Source organism: Conger conger, chromosome 6 (assembly GCF_963514075.1).
Source record: "Conger conger chromosome 6, fConCon1.1, whole genome shotgun sequence".
In the NCBI taxonomy this organism is placed as follows: Eukaryota; Metazoa; Chordata; class Actinopteri; order Anguilliformes; family Congridae; genus Conger; species Conger conger.
In genome coordinates, this window is record NC_083765.1 from 53389126 (window position 1) to 53394793 (window position 5668).

Genomic DNA, 5668 nt, shown 5'->3' on the forward strand with positions numbered 1-5668 from the left:
AATTTTACACTGAAATCATGAAGCTGGTTCTTAATATTAACATTAGGAATATTAGGAATTGTATTTTCAAATTTTGTCTCCTCACATGTTGCAGAAATGCTTTTCCGTGTCATGGCAGAATAGGGCAAAATGTTTAAAGACTAGTAAAAAAAGAAAAAAAGGTTAGTAAACAAACAACAATAAACAAATGCATAAATAAGATAGATTTTTTCACAAAAACAAGAGTTGGGATGGTGATCAGGGTCCACACGCATTTCAGCCTAATCTAGTAAACTAAATTGCTTATTTATTATTTAATTTAATTAATTTTACCTACCAAACGCACAAGAAAAACTACAGTAGCTCTCTAGACCCATGCTCTCTGCCTAACAACAAAGTATGCAATTAGAAAAACAAACTACAGATGAAACTATTCATATTTTTCCACTGGTACTAATATGGCCAGACAAAAACTCATTCATTCATTATCCTAACCCGCTTATCCTGAACAGGGTCACAGGGGGGCTGGAGCCTATCCCAGCATACATTGGTCGAAAGGCAGGAATACACCCTGGACAGGTCGCCAGTCCATCGCAGGGCACAGACACCATTCACTCACACACTCATACCTACAGGCAATTTAGACTCTCTAATCAGCCTAACCTGCATGTCTTTGGACTGTGGGAGGAAACCAGAGTAACCGGAGGAAACCCACGCAAACACAGGGAGAAAATGCAAATTCCACACAGAGAGGCCCCGGCCGACGGGGATTCAAACCCAGGACCTCCTTGCTGTGAAGCAGCAGTGCTACCCAGTCAAAAACTGGTTATTGAAATTAATTTCCACATTGAACACCCCTACATAAAATTTATCCAAACTGAGGTGAAATGGCAACAGTTATTTTCTTTGGAAGGGTGGGAAATTACAGCACTGTTCAACAAGCGCACACTACATGTGACCTCTTAACAAAGTGTCTTACCGTCTGAAATCAGCCACCTCATTGTTTCTGATTGCTTTCTCTGCGTGACCAGAGCTCATGTTAACCACTCTATTCACTGGTCTCATCATCTCTGCCGTCTGCTTTCTCTCTGCCTGTCACTCTCTGTCCTGCTTCTTCACAGAATCGCTTGTCTTTGTTTTTGATACCTTTACTTAACGGTCAGGTTGTGAGAGAAATAGAGGCAATCATACCCTGTCTCTCCATAACTCAGCAGCAAACAATGCATCGGAACCGCTCGCGATTTCAGTGAATAATTTATTGGACGATTTAAGAATTAGCATATCCCCGTCTATGAAATAAATTATGGAAGAAGCTCAATTTAAACTGATTACACAGAGTGGACGGCGATTTTGATAGATGGCTCTTGCGTTTATCCGCTTTACAAATAACCGTCTGTCAATTAAAAGGAATGCTCTTCCCGTGGTTCATTTCCTTGGCACTGCGATTCCATTGCCTCCATCTTATTCTATCTAATCTCCGACCCAGGCCAGAAGGACAGGGTCTCATGGCTTCCTTTCAACAGCTGATTTAGGCCTTCGATACAAGGTGTCTGAACACTTCAGTCCATGAATATCTTACACAATGTCTGACACACATGAAACATTTTTTTTTTGCATTGGTGCTTTCAGCAGGTGGTAATATTTCATCATTGAGGTTGTCAATGGCATTCCCCCAAAATATGGCTTGATAGTGCCCCTATAGCAAGGGTGCAGAACTCTGGTCCTCAAGGGCCGGTCGGCGTACTGGTTTTTGTTCCAATCAGTTGCCTTGTTTTTAATTTGCTGACAGCTCTATAAATGACCCTGGTTCAAGCCTGTACTTGAGCACAGTAAAATCATCAGGACACACTTGCTGTCTGCAGCTGTAGCCAGTACTCATACACATGTCAGATAAGATATGATTGAATCAAATATATAATTAAGAGCAAATAAATCCAACGGTTCGGCCCTTGTTGTGCACCCTTGCCCTATAGTCACCTGCCATTCTGCTAGCCCACATATAGGCTTAAGATGCGTTTAGGGCTCTCCATGAAAAACTGAAGATTCATGATTGAGATGAAGATTTTTCCACTTCACTTCAACACAGCTATAGTTCACATATGCAAAGCAACAAAACCAGTATGCTAAATGAAAGCAAAAAAATACCCAATATTTTATATTAGACGATAGGCTGTTAGGTGCAAGGCTTGGGAACTGAAGAGAAAATATGAATAAAATATAAAAGTTAAAATATAAAACTATAAAAGTTTGTGGAATCCACAAAACAGTGTTGCAATACACAACAGAGCCAAGCAGCACACAACCTCATGGTCTGATACCAGTGATGACCTATTAACGCCCAGTGCCTGGCATGCTGAAAACTGATCTGAGATCAGTGCAGCGTCAAGGAAGTGGCAGTTTGAGACACAGCCTGGCAGCATTATATGTTCCCTACCCCACCCCCGCCCCCAACCATTCCCAAGTGCTCCTGACCACACGGCCCCTGCAAAGCTGAAAAACAAACAAACTGGAAATTACACGTTGAATGTGCCATGGCTGGCTGAGAAAACGAAACGTAGACGAGGACATGTCCGTATCTCTCGTCTGAGTGTACTGCCTTCACAAACTGCCAAGAAGGTGACAGCAGCAGAAAAAAACAAAAAAAACGGATGAGCTACGACCAGGAAATGTCACCCTTCAGTGCTTATTCAATGTGAACAGGCAGACATTATGACAGGGTAATACACCGTTACTAATAGATATAAAATGTTACCTTGATTCATTATCACTCCAGGAACCCCAATTAATTCGGTAATTTTTTTTCCACAGGATGAACCGTGAAATCACCACCTTCACATTTTCACAAACAAGTAATTTTCCACGCAAATTTGAACAATTTATGTTGTGTTAAGAAGAAGGAAAATCCATCAATGTTGTTAAATTTGATTGAATCCCACTGATTGCCAACCAACAAGAAAGGCAGTCATTAACTAACAACACACGCTGCACTGGATCTAATCAACATTTTCCCTTAACTTTGACGTAAACATAAAGTCGTGTTCTGTCCAGAGTTTGGAGAGTTCTGCCATCTGAACTCCCTAAAAAGCCCGCAAAAATTAGCTTGCCAAAGGGTTTATGGAGGAAAATAATGCTTGAATTTATTTGGGATTTATTTCAAAGGACTTCCTGCCCATTTCCCAATCTCAGTATGGGGTTTCCGAACAATGAGGAAATCATTTCCCCACTGTTGAGACAGAACTGTCCATAATCAGACGTGAATGAGATCTTCCTGTAGCGGCCATTGCAGTTGCCACTGTTTCTCCCCCAGTCAGTCTTACTGCCATCTAAATGTGTGGCTGGGCAGGACAGGTTCATAATAATATGGCTGTGGGCAACAGCAATACCACTTTATCTGTCTGAGAGTGTGTGTGTGGGTGGGGTGGGTCTTGCTCCAGTTTGGGACTAGCTAGACAGAACAAATAAAGAAATGTACCTTTGCTCTCTCGCTAGCTTCTGCCCACTCATAGTCATGAGAAAATTGGCATAAAGAGAGCTAAGCAAATCCATATTTGAGTTACAGACAAACTTTAAACCATTAAACAACTGCACTGCCTTCAAGAGAAACACAAAGCTAACAATATCTACACTGAGAACACAGTGTTCCATGTGTGCGTGCACGCATGTGTGTGTGTGTGTGTGTGTGTGTGTGTGTGTTTAATTAGGGACAAAGGCTTTGTGTACTTTAAAATACCTGCCAATCACATGATTGACAGATAATGAAGCAGGCCAGTCACGTTGGTTAAAAGAAAATCCCTCATTATTTTGTTGCTCCTTTCGTATATTTCAAAAGTAAGGCTCGCATTTTGGTCTCTCTTGCGTTGAAGAGCCCCCGCGAGCAGGGCGTTTTTAAATTGCTGAAAACAATGTGTTTATTTAGTAGGCATACGGGTTTTTCCCCAGAGCGGCAACGATGAAGCATCTCACTTGAAGTGCACATACCAGGGAGGATACGGCACTTCACGACAACGCAGACCGGGAGTTTGTGCGTCGAATTAAGCCTTAATATGGAGTAGCGACATTGACAGAAGCATCCGGAAGGCCCGGGATTCTTCAAACGAACGAAACCAAGTGATACGGTAACACGTTGTCTTTCTGAGCAAAATTCCATCACAATAAATATTTAACTGAATATCCATGTCACAAGAACCATTTCTAGGGGGAATAACTAATAATAACTAGCGGTCATATCTGTCTGCATTACAAGATATATAGGCAATGTTCTTATCACCCTCCAAGCAGGCATGTTTTAATTCAAAGCATTTATACTTTTTAATTGAAACATACACACAAAAGAAAAACAATACAGTTCTGAAAAAGACGACGGACAAAAGCGAGGGGTCTGACACAAGGCCCGTCCACTCTCCTGGCTGGAGGGAGACGTTCTAAGATGGCTCTGCCTGCAGACTGGAGGATCAGCGGTGGGGGTGAGGGAGAGGGTGGGGGGGGTATGATTGCAGATGTGGGGGGCGACCTCAGGGGATCGGCCGCAGCTCCTGAAACGGACACGATAGGCGGACCCCAATCCGAAATCCCAGACAGCCCGCAGTGCGCCACGCGGCCTCTCTAGCTCCGGCAGACGCCAAATCGCTCTGCCTTTTCCGAACGGCCAGCATCGGCCCTGCCTGGGGACATAACGGAGTTACTCTTGAAAGAACAGATGGAGGTTGTATAAAAAAACAGCTTTGTTCTCATTAGGAGCGATGGAAGCAGAACTGCATCCATTTTTCAGCAGTGATCATCTCACAATGAGAGATCCCCCCCAATTATCTCTGCCTCTGTCTTCTCTCCCTATCTCTCTATCTCTCTCGCAAATGCACTCCTTCAAGTAGGTCACGACCCTTGTCAGAGGAGCTACGGCAGAATAAACAAATGATCTCTACAGAGGTGAAACTTAAACGCCGAGCCGGAGCGGAAAACCCGAAACGGCTGCAGCTATGCAGAAGAGAGGTATCGTATCGCCTTTCCTCTTCAAACCACAAAGGAGAAGACGAGTATCAACACTGGAGATGAACACCGGTCGTGAAAATCAAGACGCTCGTTCAAGTGTCAAGTTTGCTGTTTCTCGATGTAAAACGTCGTCTTTGGCAGACACAAAAACACTTTTTTTCCCCCCGTCAACTTCTGGAAACTGTAACAACTTGTTCACAGTGGCGAGAGAAGTTGAAGATGATACCGTGAAGAGGCTGGCTGAACTGTGGTTTCAGTGAAGCCAAGCAGAGCTTTGGTCTCTCCTGAACAAAGCCTGCCGTTGTCACTTGGGCAGAGGTTACAGACAAAAACATAATATCCTGGCTGTCTCAACACCAGGGCTGTACAAACTCATAAAAATGTCAATGTATAAGTTACCTTTCAAAAATACTGCACAGGCGACCTTGTGACCTTCCTGTGGTATTACCACCTATCAATAGCGGCACATAACACACAGACTATCAACACGGCGACCATTAATGACTGAATTACAGAGACTATGCTATCTGGAAATAATCTACAAGCCGAATTGTCACCTTAAACAGAAAGAAAAGAACTAAGAGTAACGGCAATATTTTCTCTCATAGAACATTTATTTTTAAAGACATAGACAAGTGCAACAACGAACAAGCTTGCCAACGTCGATACACATAAGCCTAAAAATAAAGGGATCAGTGGGATC